Source organism: Tursiops truncatus, chromosome 5 (genome assembly GCF_011762595.2).
Source record: "Tursiops truncatus isolate mTurTru1 chromosome 5, mTurTru1.mat.Y, whole genome shotgun sequence".
Classification (NCBI taxonomy): Eukaryota; Metazoa; Chordata; class Mammalia; order Artiodactyla; family Delphinidae; genus Tursiops; species Tursiops truncatus.
In genome coordinates this window covers 115675469-115696135 of record NC_047038.1, presented here as the reverse complement: position 1 = coordinate 115696135, position 20667 = coordinate 115675469, and positions in this window count along the sequence as shown.

Genomic DNA, 20667 nt, shown 5'->3' with positions numbered 1-20667 from the left:
TCAGTAGAATGAGTCAAATGACCTTTTGTCATAAGTTATCAATGTTAGAATTAAGATTGCATGAGTAAATTTTATTTCTGATCAAGTAAGTTTTCCAATTATAACCATGTATAACTGAAGGATACTATATACAACTGTTTATTACCAATAAGAGTTTTTATCACTTTGATAAGAAAAATTACCTAAAGCTTCAAATAGAACAAAAGGATGACTGGTGCTTCTTTATAACATCAGGTGGAAGCATGCCTAACTGAGTACCTAAGTATCATATCATTTTATAGGGATGTACCTTTGTTGAGTCACTGATTAAGGCCCAGATGGTGTCAAATTACCTGTTAATTTTGGTCTGGAAGAGATATAAATGATTTCTATCAGTTAGAAAAGATAACTAGAAAGATTATGATTTTAATACCCTGTAGGCATTAACTAGTTTGTTTTGCTCTTAGAACACTATCTCAGCATGCCTTTTCTATGAATTATTATGAACTGGTTTCTTCAAGTGGACCTTGAAGCCTTTATCGATGGCATATCTTAGTTTGCTCCTCCAGAGTGAATTCAGAAGGGCAATAGAAACTTACCTTTGCTGACTATTTTACCTGTTTTTCCCGTGCTGTTTGTTTTTATTGTCTGGTATGGATAACTTTGGTCTGGTTCTTGTGCAAAAAGTCAATAAATTTTCCCTATAAGTGGCAACAATATTTAGGAGTCAGTTTGTGATCTCTACTGGAAAGTTGGGCATCTATTCCTAAAAGTGAGAAACTACAAAGAAAATTGGTTGTAGCCTTCCATGTAATATGTTTTAAGTGTGCCCTGACACCCACATGTTCAATAATTCACTGGGACTCATGGGACTTCGGGCCTTAATGTACTCATGGCTGTGGTTATTACAGTGAAGAGACACAAAGCAAAGCCAGTAACGAGCTCCATTAATTCACAGGAAGTTTTATAAAGACTCAACCCAACGGGCGTCTGGAGGGTCAGACACAGCTTCCAAAGCTCTTCTCCCCCCAGCAGGAGTTGCACAGAACATGCTTCTTCCTTCAGCTATTGAAATGAGGCAAGTGTATGAAGTCTTTCTGGTTAGGGAAGCCTGAATAATATGAGCTGACAGTTTTTTTGGAAAGCTGGTCATTGCAAAAATAACCTCGTACCTGTACTACCAGCCACAATTACCAAAATCCCAGACACAAGAAGGAGAGCAGGTTTCCCCATAAACCACATTTTACAAACAACCTAGTCAGACTATACAGCAGCGTTCAGGCCCCAAGCATGCAAAACAGCCTTATCAAATATATGAAGGGGAACATCCAAAAAGCAAATTCCCATGTGAGGCCAAGTCCACCCCACAAGCAGTCCCTTCTAAAGAAATGTTTGAATGGGCAACATCACGCCTACTGTGCTAATTTTTTCCCTGCTAGTATACTTGTATATATTCAAACTTATTTCAATTAGAGGATTATGTCATGCTTATACGGACATCATTTTGAGAGTTAGAATTTTGGGATCAGAAACCAGTGAGGATTTTGGCCCTGCATTACTTTTGACCTATTGCAAATGTTGATCTGAAGTTGCAGCTGTCTGTGGACTGAATTGTTTCCCCAAATTCAGATGTTAAAGTGCTAACTCCCAGGTGATGGTGTTTGGACATAAGGCCTTTGGGAGTAATTAGAGTTAGATTAGGTCATGAAGGTGGGATCCCTATGATGGAATTAGTGCCTTATAAGAAGAGACACTAGAGAGATTGCTCTCTCTGCCAGGTGGGGAAACAGGGAGAAGGTGTCTTTTGCAGTCAGGAAGAGAGGCCCTCGCTGGAACCCAGCATGCTGAAGCACCTGACCTTAGACATCCATGTCCAGAACTGTGAGAAACAAATCTCTGATTGTTTAAGGCCACCCGTCTATGTTTTTTGTTATAGCAGCTGAGCATAAGACATTACCTGTGGTCCATCTGCCAATAATTGAAAATTCTTCCCCTCTTATTGTGGGAATATTTGAAATATTGTCTTATTTTCAAAGTGTATTACTAAGCAGGATACAAATTATCTAAATTAGAATCTTTGGTTCTGATTGGATATAGAAAAAAATAAGGTATAATGTCCTTTGTTTTTATTTTATTTTTTTAACGCTAAACTTATTCCAGTTTTGAGGTCCCAGCAGACGTCAGGCAGTTCCCTTTGAGCTGTTGGTAAGTCTAACAGCCACCATTGCCTCATGAGGGCTTTCAAACTCCAGGTCACTATATGTCATTCCTAATCATCTTGGGGCCGGGTACCAGACAACTAGGACAACCTACTATTACAAATGCTGACAAAATTATTAAATTAGCCAACCCCAGGGGAGTCTGTGAAACCTCGAACCCCACTAGGGTTGCCATATTAAGCTCCCATACAGCACCCAGCTTGCTTCATCTGTCCCTAGGTGCAACCTCCTGTGTGGCGTGGCCTGCAGCTTTCTCTCTCTTTTCGTTTTTTTTTTTTACTCTTTTTTGTTTTTCTCTTTTTTTTTTCTTTTCTTTTAATAGATTTCTTTATGGAGTATAATTGCTTCACATATTGTGTTAGTTTTCTGTTGCCACAACAAAGAGAATCAGCCATATGCATACACAGCTCCCCATATCCCCTCCCTCTTGAGCCTCCCTCCAGCCATCCCTGTCACACCCCTCTAGGCATCGCAACACCCAGCAATCTTCTGCTCTGCTGCGCTTCCCACCAGCCAATTATTTTTAACGTTCAGTAGTGTACACTTGTTGATGCTACTCTCACTTCGCCCCAGCTCACCCTCTCACCCTGGCAGCTTTCTCTTGTTTGGAACTATAAGTAACAAAGAGTTCTATTTTCATCTGAGTGTCATTGTGTTGTGTTCTGCGTTGAAAGAATATCACAAAAATAGGTTTTATATAAATATTTAAATAGCACAAGAATTTCCAGAAAAAAGTAACAGTTCTGTTTCTTTGTATTGGGCTCTTACTGAGTCCTCCTTACAACGGAGATAAAACCTTATTCTATACATCACCTTTGCAAGCAATTTATTTTAACTTCTTCTGTTGCAACCCACAGTGGTATAGCTATGCACCATCCTTGAGGGAATGAGAAAACATTTAACAAATCTTCTGTGTACTGTGCCTTCAAATGAGAATCCCAAGCTTTCAAGGGAAAAATAAAAATTGTCTTGGGGGAGAAAAAAAAACAAAAAAACAGCTTGACTCATGAAGTGTTTTTTTTATAAGGATTTCAAGTTTATATGCATCAAACTGAATCTGGGAAAATGAGATAGTTGGCTCTTTGGGGGTTTAAAACAGCCTATGTATTTTCCTAACTTTTATCAGAGTAAAGTAAATGAAAAACAGTTTTCTTTTAGGTTTTGGTTTGTTTTTCAATAAGAGACTGCTAAATGAATGTCCTAAAAGTCTATAGTAGTTTATTGCCCAGATTAATGATATTCTCCATATTAATTTGTAAATTATATAAAATATGTGTTCAATTAATTGCATTATAATTCGGGCAAACTTTTGGCACAAGGGCACCAGTTTCATGAAGAAAATTTTCATGGACAGGGTTGGGGGCAGTAATGTGAGAAACGGGAGCAAGGGGAGCAGCAGGATGAAGCTTTCACTTGCTCACTGCAGCCCCACCTCATGCTGGCGGGCCCGGTTCATAACAGGATGCTGACCAGTACCTGTCCACGGCCCAGGGGTTGGGGAACCCTGGTTTATAAATACAAAAGATACATTGTACAACACAGGGAAATAGCAATATTTGATAATAACTATAATGGAATATAACCTTGAAAAATTGTGCATTCACTTTGTTGCTCACCTGAAACATATGTACCATGCAACTATACCGTAGTTAAAAAAAAAAGATATAAATAAATAAAATAACACAAACAAAACAAATTATTGTGGGGTTTTTTTTTTTGGTCAACTTAACAAACTTTTTAAGAGATTAGTTAATTTAAGACCTTTGCTGAATATAAGAATTAATTAATAGATTAACCTTTGTTCATAGACATAGATTATAAGAAACATGAACAATGGAAATTTGATCAAGGATAAGTTTATTGTAAAATATTATAGTGTCTATGCTTTACGATGTGTTAATACACATCTTTTTTTTCACTGTAAAGAGTGTAAAAGTATGTGATTTTTAGAGGTTTTATAATGGTGCCATAAACTTTTTCTGATCTGCAAATGCTGATATAAGGAGAGTTCTCATTACCTACCTCCTCATTTTTGCTGTGAAAGCAGAACTTGGTACTTTAGTTAAAGTGGCAAATTAACATTGGATGATGAGAATCTATGCAGAAAACTACAGAAAATAAATACAACTTGTATATACAAGGTAATGGAAGAATGTTTTGTATTTTTTAAGGAACTAGAGAATAGTTGTGCCTAAAATAAAGTGTCAATTTATTCTAGAACATGAAAGACTATCGTGATGACAAAATTTGAGTGGCTATAGCAAGTGTTTAAAGAAAGTGAATTTTCTTGACTTGATTGTAATACCCTAAAGGATGTGTCTGAAAAGACGCAATCAATGTGTCTGGGCAGTTTTGATGGATTTGTTCACAAGGGGGAAAGAAGGTTTATGAGTTCTTTATGTAAATATTAATACAATACAAGAATTGGATTTTCTCTGTGCTAAATTGGATCTTACAGTATTCAGCTCCTCGTAAGAAATAATAAAAGGTTATTCTTAGCTTTATATAATTTTCAGACAGCAGAGACCTGTAGCCATCAGAATAATTTTTTGTTCTGCTGTCTCTTGTAATGCCCTTGAGTATTTATTAAAAAAACAAAGAACAAAAATTACTTCTGAAAGAGGAAGGATATTACAAAACTAGGTTATAGGTTACCTTAAAATTACGTTTAATTAAGGTTTACCTTTGCTATATCGTTTAAAAAAATTTTTTTTTACCATTGTTGTTTACTAGGTAGCCAGGTATAACCATTTTTTAGACACTTATTTGTTCCTCTCTTAAACCAGTGTCTATCTCCTTTAAGATTCTTTGGATTTTGCCCTTCTAAAATCAGATCTTATATTCAGAAAAAAAAAGTTTTTTCAAGATATCTTTAATACGGAGTAATGCATGGGGTTTTCCAGAGTCTTAGGTACCTACAAAGGTTCTTTTTTCATCTTATTAAAAGGAGGAATACTAGTAATAATTAGGTTGTTTGATGTGGCCTCAGCATTTCTTAAATAGCTTAACACTATTGTAAGAGCTGTCGGGAAAGGGTCAAATCAGGAAAAAACTTACTTTCCCTAGGTTAGTTTCATACAGGAACTACTATTAAACCAAATGTTGTTCAGGGCTTATCCACATTACAGAAAGAATTGGAAGGCTCCAGGATTGCGGCAATGCCCTTATAGTTCATAGTAGTTTGACCCACGGGGAAACCTGGATCAAATCCATCCTTAAGATATCATTATATATTATGACCCAACAGAGAATATTATTTACCATTAAATCTCATAATGTTCTACTATAATAAATTAATCAATGTCATTAATGGTTATCATCAACAGATGGTTATACTTTTCTCTCATGTTGCCCAAAGGCGCATTATAAGTACCAGTCTAGACATGTGGTCTCAAATAAAGAAGCATGTTCTTAGGGCATCAGAGAAAGGACTGTACTACTCACTGATACTCGAGGGAAATGATTTTGAGTAAAGGCGTCTAAGCCAACATCATTAGACAGGGAGACTGATTAAAAATGTCACGAGCCCTTTAAATCAAGAAGGCATACAACTTCATGAAAACCAGGACTGCTGACAAGATCCCAATGGAAAAAATAATTGACTAAGTAGGACTGAATGAATGATGAGGAAAATTTTAATTGTGGTATTCATTTTGGAATATTGTTGGTATATTTTTCAATGTACTATTTTCTGACAGCTATATGAGCAAGTCATTTCTATTAATAGTTTTGCAAATTGAAATGGATACTTTAAAAAAAATGCCTATCCTTTTTCATCACTGATCTACCTATCAGTGGGACAGGAGCCGATAGATCTCACTTTTCATGGACAAATATAATTATTGACAATAGATCTACTAAGATGTCTGTTCTTTATTTTTTAACCAGAGTATATTAAGCAACTCAGTGTACAATCAAGGATATGGCTAGAGTGTCATATTTAGAATAAATCTTATTTATTCACACATTAAAAAGCCACAAATTAAGGAAAAGGGATGGTACCTTTCCTAGACCAATGTCTACATAGCCCCTCAGGATACTGTCTAAAAATAGGTTCCTTGCCTTCCAGATATAAGGAAGGTCATTTTCTGACAGTTCAGGAAGTCAGAAGATTCTGAATATCTCAAGGAGAAAGGAATTCACAACATTACCTGTACTGCAACAAAAACTTGGTGGAGATGAACCTCTTGGTTTGTTATAACTTGAAAAGAAAGTAAATATTGGAGCTTTTAAAAAGTTCATTCCAATATTTTTAATGAAATCTCCACACAGTAAATTCTGTGGATTAGTAGTCTTCCAACTTATATATCTAGATTAGAAGACGTTAGAAAGGATATTGTACATATGTTACTTAAAGCTTCTTGCCAAATCTATACAGATGAACCATTAGACCAAACCTTTTGTGATAAACAGTTAATCTCTGATGATTATTTATGATCACAAGGAAAGTTGTTAAAAAAAAAACTATCCTAATTTATTTGTTAAATAAGGAGAAGGTGACTGATGTCTTTTCAATGTCACGCTGGAGCATGCCTAATAGACCCACCCCCAAATTATTCTCGATATGGTATGTTAAGTTGATTCCACTACTTAACCATGATTAGGCCTGTGAGTTATATGTTTACTCTTTTTAACAAGGTTTTAACAGAGATTTGTCTGTTTGTTTCAGAGAGTTGTCTTGTTAGAGATGCAAACCCCAATGTTATCTATAGAAAAGGTACTATTTATGCCCGTAGGACATTAAACCAGTTTTATGTCTAACTCAAGTTATTTCAACATTGCCATTCTCAGTTGACTATATAGATCTCTTGAGCTTTTTTGATGTGGCTTCATTGTTCTACTGGTCCCTCATTAATGCGTTAAGATATTTGACATGTTTCACTATATATTTATGTGATTACATTATTGAACTTTTAAAAATTTACTTGAATAACATATTAGTTGCAAAGGTAGCGGCAGACATAGTTATAGTCCTAAATATCATATTTGTAATTAAGTAGGGCGCCACCTAGTATTACGTGCAAACAGGCCACTGATTGTTTTAAATTTTTGTAAATATGGCAGACATCTTTATTGAAGTAGCCAAACATAATGTTCAACAAATCTTTTGGAATTTGTGCAATATTTAATTAAAGGGACACATACTGTTATCTGGTGTTCTAAGTCTCTCTCTTTTTGGTGTATGCTGACAACAGAATTGAATACTGTTTTGTTGTATACTGACAACATAAAAGAATACTACAACATTTATTTTATCGTATCCTTCAATGAAGTCTTCTTCTCTAAAATATTCAATACTTAATTTTGGTGGAGTCCTGTAAAAAGATTGGGGACTATTTTTATCTCTGTTCTCTGTTTACCTTCTAGATGTTAATCTTGTTTTCAAAACTCAGTTAAAGCTCTGGGTCTATTAAACCAATCCTGAATCTTCTTAATAAATTATCGCTGTTAGCTCTAATCCATATACCGTTATAGATCGGTTAGCAGTGTATATTCGGGAAATATCGTCAATAATATGTGTAAAGCTCTAGATTTTTTAGTACCTTTTTCAGAAGAGTTAAGAACAGAAGGGGACCTTGGAGGTAAAAAAAAAAAAAAAGGTGTCAAGTAGGTATATATACTACTGTGGCAAAGGGACTAAGGCTGTTTTTGTGTGTGTATTGCTGTATTTTTTTGACCACTGTGTACCATTGCTTTAAGTAGAGATCCTTCCACCTGTTTTGAAGACAACCATACCTGAATGTGATATTTGCAAATGTAACTAAACAACTACTTAAAAACTAAATTTATCTTCTTTCTTGACTTTGCAGGACACCCCACTTGATTAGGCTCATTTTTTTCCCTCCTGCATGAGTAGAAAGGCAGAGCAAGGAGGTAGGAAGTAGGGTCAGGAGGCACAAGAAAGTTGCCACCAAATCATCTCAGGACATGAACACCAGAACAATCAGAAACACGCTAGAAAAAAACAGAATGGTGCCTAGGACTGTTGAACAGTAATGAACTGAATCCCTCCATTACCAGGGGGAGACTGGTTTCAAGGTTATGTTGTTTCAGAAAAACGTGCCCATAATGTATACAGCGGTGCCACAGTGATTTCGGAAGCACTGTTTAAATCCTCAATTATTACGGCACAATGATTGTAGGCTTAAAATCAAAGCATCTGTAATAAACAAAGCCTCCCGATCAGTATTAACCATATGCTACCTTATGGAAGCTATTAAGATTTTTCTCTTCCACTAATTTTTAACCACAAGAGTCATTTAGCATTAGTCCTTTCTCCCCTTTTCTTTCAAATAAACTTTAAGGTCATTAAAAGCAAAATATGGACATACCATCTGATTTTGTATTCACAAGACATACACGTTGCCTTCATAATAGCAAATACCAGTAAATGTCTGTCGATTTATTTTGTTCTTGAAACATTGTTAAATTTGATGTTTGCCATATTAAGTAGAACACTATCGTATAAATTAGCTCATAAAATATTTTTTGGTGGGACATGTAACGTTGTCCGAATATAAAGCTGGCTTTCGCGGTTGTGTGTTTTTTCCTAAGGATTAATTATTTAGTTATGTATTTTTATTGAAGTAAGTTGATTTACAATGTTGTGTTAATTTCTGTGTACAGCAAAGTGAAAATTCAGTTATACATATATATATTTCCACTCTTTTTAGATTCTTTTCCCATATAGGTCATTACAGAGTATTGAGTAAGTTCCCTGTGCTATACAGTAGGTTCTATTAGTTATCTATTTTATATATAGTAGGGTTCTCAGTGTTTCTAGAAAGTAATGGCACAAAGATGTCAGTATAACTCTTTGCCTGGGTCTTAATCCAACTTTCAAAACATGCTCATCTGTCAAAATTTAAAAATACGCCCTTCAATCCAATTTTAGTAGATTAATTTTTCTCTCAACATCCCATGCTAATATTAGACCCTGCTTCACTCCATACAATCTACAGAAAACGCTTTGGCCAACATATGTCAATAGGGTGAATTCTACTAGTACAGTTTTGCCTTGTTTTTAGTCAGCAGTTTCATATCTTATCCCAACTATTTTCTCAGCATATTCTAGCTGGTAGATGGTTATTACTTAATATGCATCACTTATAGTGGTTGTTTATTTTCCCACTTACAATTTTTGTAGCCTACCTTCTGACAATTTTTAAAATGATTTTGAGTTAATAAATTGTCAGAAGGTAGGCTACAAAAATGTAAGTGGGAAAATAAAACAACCACTATAAGTGATGCATATTAATTAAAAACCATCTACCAGCTAGAAATAGATGAGAAAATAGTTGGATAGATATGAAAACTGCTGACTAGGAAAAAAAAGCAAAAACGTAACTAGTAAGAATTTCACAATATTGACATATGTTGGCCAAAGAGTTTTGTTTATATTGTATGGAATGAAGCAGGGGTCTAATATTAGCATGGGATGTGGAGAAATAATCTACTAAAATTGGATTTGAAGCAAAGTTTTTAATTTTACCAGATTGAGCTAGTTTGAAAAGTTGCGATTATAACCAGCAAAGGAGTTATACTGACCATCTTTGCATACTTCTAGAAAACCACTGAGAACACTAATATATATAAAATAGATAACTAATAAGAACCTACTGTATAGCAACAGGGAATTACTCAATACTCTGTAATGACTATATGGGAAAAGGAATTTAAAAGAGTGAAGTATATATATGTATAACTGATTCACTTTGCTGTACAGCAGAAAATTAACACAACATTATTGTAAATCAACTATACTTCAATAAAAATAAATAACTAAAATAAATATCACTTAGAAAAAAAAACACACCGAGGGGAAAGCCAGCTTATATTCGGAAACAACGTACATGGTCCCACAAAAAAATTATATGAGCATTTATACGATAGTGTTCTACTTAAAAATATGGCAAAGACATCAAAATTAAACAAAAGTGTTCAGAGGACAAAATCAAAATCGACAGACATTTATGAGTATTTGCTATATGAAAGGCAACGTGTAATGTCTTGTGGAAACAAAAATCAGATGGTATGTCCCATATTTTGCTTTAATGAACCTTAAAGTTTATTTGAAAAGCAAAAGGGGGAGAAAGGACTAAATGCTAAATGATCTGTGTGGTTTAAAAAATTAGTGAAAGAGAAAAATCTAATAGCTGTCATAAGGTAGCAATGGTTAATAAACATGATCGAGGAGGCTTTTGGTATTACAAGAATGCTTGATTTTAAAGCCTAAAATCAGTAGTGCCTAATAATGAGGGATTAAACAGTGCTTCGAACGAAATCAACTGTGGCACCGCTGTATACATATGGGCCAGTTTTTCTGGAAACACATAACCTTGAACCAGTTCCTGGGTAATGGAGGGATTTCAGTTTCAAATTATTTGTCAAAAAAAAAAAAAAAAAAACCAAAGTCATAGGCCCATACTGGTTTTTCTAGCGTTTCTGATTGTTCTGGTTTTCATTGTCCTGAGATGATTTGGGGGCAGCTTTCTTGTGCTCCTGACCCTGACTTCCTACCTTCCTTGCCTATGCCTTTCTAACTCAGTTGCAGGAGGGAAAAAAATGAGCCTAATCAAGTGGGGGTGTCGCAAAGTCAAGAAAGAGGATTAAATTTAGTTTTAAGTAGTATGTTAGGTACATTTGCAAATAATCACATTCAGTATGGTTTCTTCAAAAAACAGGTGAAGGATCTCTACATTAAAAGCAATGGGTACAACAGTGAGTCAAAAAATACAGCAATACCCACACAAAAAAACAGCCTAGTCCCTTTACGGACCCACCAAGTAGTATAATACCTACTGGACACACTTTTTTTTTTTTTTACCTCCAAGTCCCCCTTCTGTTCTGAACTCTTCAGAAAAAAGGGACTAAAAAATCTAGAGCGTACACATATATTGACTATATTCCCCTGAATATACACTGCTAACCGATCATATAACGGTATATGATTAGAGCTAAACAGCAGATAATTTATTAAGAAGATTCAGGATTGGTTAATAGACCCAGAGCTTTTGAAACTGAGTTTGAAAAACAGATAACATCTAGAAAGGTAAACCAGAGAACAGAGATAAAACTAGTCCCAAGTCTTTTACAGGACTCCACACAAAATTAAGTATTGAATATTTGTAGAGAATAAGACTTCATTGGAAGGATACGATAAAATAAATGTTGTAGTAGCATTTATGTTGTCAGTAATACAACAAAACAGTATTAAATTCTGTTGTCGCAATACACCAAAAAGAGGAGAGACTTAGAACACAGATTAACAGTATGTGTTCTTAATTAAATATTGCACAAATTCCAATATATTGATAAACATTATGTTTGGCTACTTTCAATAAAGATGTCTGCATATTTACAAAAATTTTAAACAATCAAGTGGCATGTTTGCCGTATACTAGGTGGCGCCCTACTTAAATTACAAATATGATATTTAGGGACTAATAACTATGTCTGCACTGCTACCTTGGCAAACTAATATGTTATTCAAAGTATAATTTTTAAAAAGTTCAAATAATGAATCACATAAAAAATAATGAGTGAAAACATGTCAAATATACTTAACTAATTAATGAGGGAACCAGTAGAACAATGAAGCCACATCAAAAAGCATCAAAGAGATCTATATAGTCAACTGAGAATGGCATGTTGAAATAACTTGAAGTTAGAAATAAAACTGGTTAATTTCCTACAGGGCAATAAAATAGTAACCTTTTCTATCAGATAACACTGTTTGGCATCTCTAACAGACAACTCTCTGAGAAACAAACAGACAAAATCTCTGGTTAAAACCCTGTTAGAGTAAAACATATAACTGCACAGGCCTAATCATGGTTAAGTAGTGAATCAACTTAAGCATACCATATCGAGAAATAATTTGGGGGTTGGGTCTATTAGGCAATGCTCCAGCCGTGCATTGAAAAGACATGCAGTCACCCTTTCCCTTATTTACAAATAATATTAGGATAGGTTTTTTTTTTTAACAGACTTTCCTTGTGATCATAAATAATCATCAGAGATTATACTGTTTATCACAAAAAGGTTGGTCTAATGTTCATCTGTATAGATTTGGCAAGAAGCTTTAAGTAACCTATGTACATATCCTTTCTAAACGGTCTCTTCTAATCTAGAGTTATATAAAGTTGGAAGTACTACTAAATCACAGATTTAACTGTGTGGAGATTTCATAAAAAATATTGGAATGACTTTTAAAAGCTTCCAATATTTACTTTCTTTTTTCAAGTGATGAACCAAACACAAGAGGTTCATCTCACCAAGGTTTGTTTGCAGTACAGGTAATGTTGAGAATCCTTTCTCCTTGAGATCTTCAGAATCTGCTGAGCTTCTGAACTGTCAGAAAATGACCTTCCTTAATATCTGTAAGGCAAGGACCCTATTTTAGACCAGTATCCTGGAGGGGCTATGTAGACATTGGTCATATGAAAGGTACAATCCCTTTCCTTAATTGTGGGTTTTAATGTGTGAATAAATAAGATTTAGTCTCAAACTATGACACTCTAGCCATATCTTGATTGTACAACTGAGTTGCTTAATATACTGGTTAAAAATAAAAGAACAGAATCTTAGTAGATCTATGTACATAATATATTGTCATGAAAAGTAGAGATTCAGTATCTGCTCCTGTCCACTGATAGGTAGATCAGTGAGAAAAAAGATGCATTTTTTTTAAAGTATCATTCAATTTGCAAAAAACATTAATAGAAATGACTTGCTAATATAGCTGTCAGAAAAAAGTACATTGAAAAATTTACCAACAATATTCCAAAATGAATAACCAAATTAAATTTTCCTCATCAGTTCATTCAGTCCTACTTAGTCAATTATTTTTCCACTTGATCTTGGTCAGCAGTCTGGTTTCATGAAGTTGTATGCTTCCTTGATTAAAAAGAGCTCTTGACATTTTTAATCAGTCTTCCTGTCTAAATGATGTTGGCCTTAGAAGCCTTTACTCAAAATCCTTTCCCCGAAGTATCAGTGAGTAGTACAGTCTTTCTCTGATGCCCTAAGAACATGCTTCTTTATTGAGGACCACATGTCTAGACTGTAGCTTATAATGAGCCTTTGGGCAAACATGAGAGAAAAGTATAAACCATCTGTTGATGATAACATTAATGACAGTGATTAATTTATTAGAGTAGAACCATTATGGATTAATGGGAATAATATTCTCTGTTGGGTCATAATATATAATGATATCTAAGGATGGATTTGATCCAGGTTTCCCCTGTGGGTCAAACATACTATGAACTATAAGGGCAGCCGCAATCCTGGAGCTTCCAATTTTTCTGTAATGTGGATAAGCCCTTGAAACAAATTGTATTAATAGTATTTTCCTGTATGAAACTAACTTAGGGAAAGTATAGTTTTTCCTGATTTGACACCTATTCCCAACAGCTCTTTACAATAGTGTTAGCTAATTAAGAAATGCTGAGCACATCAAACAACCTAATTATTACTAGTATTCCTCCTTAATAAGATGAAAAAAGAACCTTTGTAGGTACCTAAGAACCTCTGGAAAACCCCATGCATTACTCACGTATTAAAGATATCTTGAAAAAAACTTTTTTTCTGAATATAAGATCTGATTTTAGAAGGGCAAAATCAAAAGAATCATTAAAGGAGTTAGACACTGGGTTAAGAGAGGAACATAAAGTGTCTAAAAAAATGGTTATAGCCTGGCTACCTAGTAAACACAATGTCAAAAAAAATTTTTTTAAACAGATATAGCAAAAGGTAACCTAAATTAACGTAATTTTAAGGTAACCTAATTAACCTAGTTGTAATATCCCTTCTCTCTTTCAGAAGTAATTTTTGTTCTTTGTTTTTAAAAATAAATAATCAAGGGCATTACAAAGACAGCAGAACAAAAAATTATTCTGATGAGCTACAGAGTCTTCTGCTGTCTGAAAATTATATAAAAGCTAAAGAATAACCTTTTATTATTTCTTAAGAGGAGCTGAATACTTAAGATCAAATTTTAGCACAGAGAAAATCCAAATTCCTTGTTATTGTATTAATATTTGACAGTAAGAGAACTCATAAACCTTCTTTCCCCTTGTGAACAAATCCATCAAAACTGCCCCAAACAATTGCATTGCTTCTTTTCAGACCACCTTTAGGTATTACAATCCAAGTCAAAAGAAAATTCACTTTTCTTTAAATCAAACTTGCTATAGCCACTCAATTTTGTCATCCACTATAGGTCTTTCATGTTCTAGAATAAATTGACACTTTATTTTAGGGCAAAACTATTCTCTAGTTCCTTTAAAAAATACAAAAAACATATTCCATTACCTTGTATATACAAGTTGTATTTATTTTCTGTCAGTTTTCTGCATAGATTCTCATCCATCCATGTTAATTGCCACTTTTAACTAAATTACCAAGTTCTGCTTCACAGCAAAATGAGAGGTAGGTAATGAGAACTCTCTTATATCAGCATTTTGGCAGATCAGAAAAGTTTATGAGCACACATATAAAACCTCTAAAATCACATCCTTTTACACTCTTACAGTGGAAAAAAAAAGATGTTTATTAACACATCTTAAAGGCATAGACACTATAATATTTTACAATAAACCTTATCCTTGATCAAATTTCCATTGTTCTATGTTTCTTATAATCTATGTCTATGAACAAAGGTTATCTATTAATTAATTCTGATATTCATCAAGGTCTTAAATTTAACTAATCTCTTAAAAATTTTGTTTAAGTTGACCAAAAAAAAAAACCCCACAATAATTTGTTTTGTTTGTGTTTATTTATTTATTTATATCTTTTTTTTTTAACTAAGGTATAGTTGATGTACAATATGTTTCAGGTGTACAACAAAGTGATGCACAATTTTTCAAGGTTATATTCCATTTATAGTTATTATAAAATATTGGCTATATTCCCTGTGTTGTACAATGTATCTTTGTATTGTATAAACCAGGGGTCCCCAACCCCTGGGCCGTGGACAGGTACTGGTCAGCAGCCTGTTAGGAACCGGGCCGCACAGCAGGAGGTGGGCGGCAGGTGAGCAAGTGAAGCTTCATCTGCTGCTCCCCCTTGCTCCCGTTTCTCACATTACTGCCCCCAACCCTGTCCATGGAAAAATTTTCTTCCATGAAACTGGTCCCTGGTGCCAAAAAGTTTGCCCGAATTATAATTCAATTAATTGAACACATAATTTTATATAATTTAAAAATTAATATGGAAGAATATCAGTTAATCTGGGCAATAAACTAATATAGACTTTTAGGACATTCATATTAGCAGTCTCTTTATGAGAAAACAAACCAAAACCTAAAAGAAACTGTTTTTTCATTTACTTTACTCTGATAAAAGTTAGGAAAAATACATAGGGCTGTTTTTAAACCCCCAAAGAGCCAACTATCTCATTTTCCCAAGGATTCATTTTGAGCATATAAACTTGAATCCTTATATAAAAACACTTCTGAGCAAAGCTGTTTTTTGTTTTTTTTCTCCCCCAAGACAAGTTTTATTTTTCCCTTTGAAAGCTTGGGATTCCTCATTTGAAGCACAGGACACAGAAGATTGTTAACTGTTTTCTCAATTCCCTCAAGGATGGTGCATAGCTAATACCACTGTGGGTGCAACAGAGAGAAGTTAATAAATTGCTTGCAAAGGATGATGTAGAGAATTAAGGTTTAATCTCCGTTGTACAGGGAGGACTCAGTAAGAGCACATACAAAGAAACAGAACTTTTACTTTTTTCTGGAAATTCTTGTGCTTTTAAATATTTATATAAACCTTATGTTTTGTGATATTCTTTCAACGGCAGAACACAACACAATGACACTCAGATGAAAAATAGAACTCTTTGTTACTTATAGTTCCAAACAAGAGAAAGCTGCCAGGGTGAGAGGGTGAAGCTGGGGCGAAGTGAGAGTAGCATCAACAAGTGTACACTACTGAACGTAAAATAATTGGCTGGTGGGAAGCAGCAGCAGAGCAGAGATTGGCTGGGTGCTTTGCGATGACCTAGAGGGGTGGGACAGGGAGGGCTGGAGGGAGGCTCAAGAGGGAGGGGATATGGGGACGTGTGTATGCATATGGCTGATTCTCTTTGTTGTGCAACAGAAACTAACACAATATTGTGAAGCAATTATACTCCAATAAAGATCTATTAAAAGAAAAAGAAAAAAAAAAGAGAAAAACAAAAAAGAGGAAAAAAAAAAAGAAAAGAGAGAGAAAGCTGCCAGGCACGCCACACAGGAGGTTGCACCTAGGGACAGATGAAAGCAAGCTGGGGCTGTATGGGGAAGCTTAAATATGGCAACCCTAGTGGGGTTACAGAGGTTTCACAGACTCCCTGTGGGTTGGCTAATTTGAATAATTTTGTCAGCATTTGGTACATAGAGGTTGTCCCTAGTTGTCTGGTACCCGGCCCCAGAGTGATTAGGAATGACATATAGTGACCTGGAGTTTGAAAGCCCCATGAGGGAAGTGGTGGCTGTGTAGACTTAACCAACAGCTCAAAAAGGGGAACTGCCTGACTTCTAGCTGGGACCTCAAAACTGGAATAAGTTAGCGTTAAAAAAATAAAATAAAAACAAAGGACATTATACCTTATTTGTTTCTATAATCCAATCAGAACCAAAGATCTCTAATTTAAGATAATTTGTAATCCTGCTTATTAATACACTTTGAAAATAAGACAATATTTCAAATATTCCACACAATAAGAGGGGAAGAATTTTCTCAATTATTGGCAGATGGACACACAGGTAATGTCTTAGCTCAGGCTGCTATAACAAAAAACATAGACTGGTGGCTTAAACAGCAGATATTTATTTCTCACAGTTCTGGACAATGGATGTCTAAGGTCAGGGCTTCAGCATGGCTGGGTTCCAGCGAGGGCTCTCTTCCTGACTTGCAAAAGACCACCTTCTCCCTGTGTCCCCACCTGGCAGAGGAGAGCAATCTCTCTAGTGTCTCTTCTTATAAGGGCACTAATTCCATCATAAGGGTCCCACCTTCATGACCTAATCTAACTCTAATTACTTCCCAAAGCCTTATTTCCAAACACCATCACCTTGGGAGTTAGAACTTTAACATCTGAATTTGGGGGGGAAACAATTCAGTCCACAGACAGCATGCAACTTCAGATCAACATTTGCCATAGGTCAAAAGTAAATGCAGGGCACAAAATCTCACTGGTTCTGATCCCAAAATCTAACTCTCAAAAATGATGTCCTATAAGCATGACATAATCTCTTAATTGAAATAAGTTTGAATATAGACAAGTATACTATGCAGGGAAAAAATTAGCACAGTAGGCTTGATGTTGCCCAATTCTAACATTTCTTTAGAAGGGCCTGCTTGTGGGGTTGACCTTGGCCTCACATGGGAATTTGGCTTTTGGAATGTTCCCTTCATTATTAGTTGATAAGGCTGTTTTGCATGCTTGGGGCCTGAACGCTGCTGTATCAGTCTGACTAGGTTGTTTGTAAAAATGTGGTTTATGGGGAACACCTGCTCTCCTTCTTGGTGTCTGGGATTTTGGTAATTGTGGCTGGTAGTACAGGTACAGAGTATTTGCATGACCAGCTTCCAAAAAAAACTGTCAGCTCTATTATTCAGGCTTCCCTAACCAGAAAGACTTCATACACATTGCCTCAGTTCATAGCTGAAGGAAGAAGCATGTTCTGTGCAACCCTGGCTGAGAAGAGCTTTGGAAGCTGTGTCTGGACCCTCCAGACCCCGTTGGGTGAGTCTTTATAAAACTTTCTGTGAATTAATGGAGATCGTTACTGGCTTTGCTTTGTGTCTCTTCACTGTAATAAACCACAGCCATGAGTACAATTAAGGCCCAGAGTCCCATGAGTCCCAGTGAATTATTGAACATGTGGGTGGTCAGGGCACACTTAAAACATATACATGGAAGGCTACAAACCAGATTTCTTGTAGTTTCTCACTTTTAGAGAATAGATGCCCAACATTTCAGTAGAGATCACAAAACTGGACTCCTAAATATTGTTGCCACTTATAGGGAATAATTTATTGACTTTTTGCAAACCAGAACCAGAACCAAAGTTATCCATGAACCAGAAATAAAAACAAAACAGCACAGGGAAAAACAGGGTAAAATAAGTCAGCAAAGGTAAGTTTCTATTGCCACTTCTGATTCACTCTGGAGGAGCAAACTAAGATATGCATCGATAAAGTTGCTTCAAGGGTCACTTGAAGAACAAGTTCATATAATTCATAGAAAAAGGCATGCTGAGATAAGTGTTCTAAGAGCAAAACAAAACTAGTTAATGCCCTACAGGGTATTAAAATCATAATCTTTCTAGTTATCTTTTCTAACTGATAGAAATCATTTATATCTCTTCCAGACAAAAATTAACATGTAATTTGACACCATCTGGGCCTTAATCAGTGACTCAAACAAAGGTACATCCCTATAAAATGATATGATACTTAGGTACATCAGTTAGGCAATGCTCCACCATGATGTTATAAAGAAGCACCGTCATCCTTTTGTTCTATTTTGAAGCTTTAGGTAATTTTTCTTATCAAAGTGATAAAAACTCTATTGGTAATAAACAGTTGTATATAGTATCCTTCAGGTTATACATGGTTATAATTGGAAAACTTACTTGAATCAGAAATAAAATTTACTCATGCAATCTTAATTCTAACATTGATAACTTATGACAAAAGGTCATTTGACTCATTCTACTGAATTAATTATATTTATGAAAAGATTGTGCTATACAGATACCGTAGTAACACCAGAATAAAATAATGGGTAATATATTTTTCAGTGGGGACGTATCACACTATATTCATTTTAATTAAACCAGTGGAAGAGACGTGTGCTTCTTTGAGGTATGAAGTATCATGGAAAAGGGTTCTTCCATAGGCTGAGAATTGTAGCTTTATAAAACTTTCTGTGAATTAATGGAGATCGTTACTATATACTATTCACAATTGATACTGTAGTCTGCAATACCTAAGTCCTGCTGCCATCTGATTCCTAAAAAATGAAAATAACTTTCAGTGAGTGCATGCTGGGTAAGATCAAGTTGGATGGCCCAGAAGGAAGGAGGGGTTAATGAATAGGTTTGACAAAAAGAAGGGCAAATGCATTGCAGAAGAAAACTTGATAAAATAAATAGGCTTATCTAATATTTATGAGCCTGACTATTTCATAACACCTCTAGAAACTGAATTGAAGTCTAATAAACTAAAAACAACCTCTTTGCCTTTCGTTGTACCAGATGATAGCGAATCATGCCTGTGAAATGAAGCGTTCATTATACTTGAGCTTGCAAGGAGATTGATATTACTCTTGTTAATTTCTACACCTATTTAAGGACTAGTCTTACCTTCCACATTTCACAGAAGAGCACTGAATATTCCTCAGAAAACCCTTGCACTGATAATGATTAGAGGCTGCTTTTCTCATAATTCCTATAAACGTAATCAGGCCAGCATGTTTGCAAGAGTAACACAAACAATCACAAATCCAAGTCCCGATTAATGGAAAGCCAACAGGAAAGAAATATTTGGCAGAAATCTCAGAGTCAAGAGGAGAGCAGAAAATGGGAATTGGGGACAAGCAATGTAATTGTTTTCTATCTCAAAAGATGAAAAGCCTGAATCTTTAAAAACAGCTTGCAATTTGCAATTTGAATTCTTTTTCACTCTTAAGTATTCAATAGGGAAAACAACAGTTATGCCAATGCTGTGACCTTTGAAAAGGGCTTGTAGTTTTCTGGGAGCTGCTATGGCTGGTTAATAGAAATGAGATATGGTCCAAGTTGCTAAAATGCTAAAATCTCACAAAGAAAAGGAGGTATAACCTGAAAATCCTTCTTGGACTTTAAGGGACTTTCTCTCCCTCCATTCCAGGGAACAGAGTGACAGCCCATGTGCCAATATTGTTAACACAAACTCTTCTTTACATGGTTCTCTGGTTCTGGCTCCTTCAGTAAGCTTCTCTGGTGGTCACTCCGGGGATGCCAGACCTGAAACTATGAGCAGTTGTTTTCTTTCTGCAAAATTTTACTTCACTGGGGGAGTAACTCCCTCATTAATTTCCCTCAAACATCACTCATGTCAGGCTGGAGTATTTAATGAAACTGTATTAAAGGCTTAATAATAATAATAATGATAATAATAATAATAATGGACTCATTACATACAAAATTTAAAACTGGATATCAGGTAGTAATATTTCCATAATTTTATACCAATACCCATTCCTAGAGTGTTTCTTTCTGTGGGTCTTTTTTCTCAGTCCTCAACTTGTTGGTAGTTTCCATGTCTCACTCATCTTAACTAAAAACTAGGAAGACAATAATGACAACAATGAAGCCTTTTATTTATTTGAACAGCTCTTAATCCAAAGCCTTAAATAGTTTTATCTGGCCCCAAGCCAAGATATAAAAATATTAAAATTAAGGTCAATATTCAGTTCTGACACGTTCCA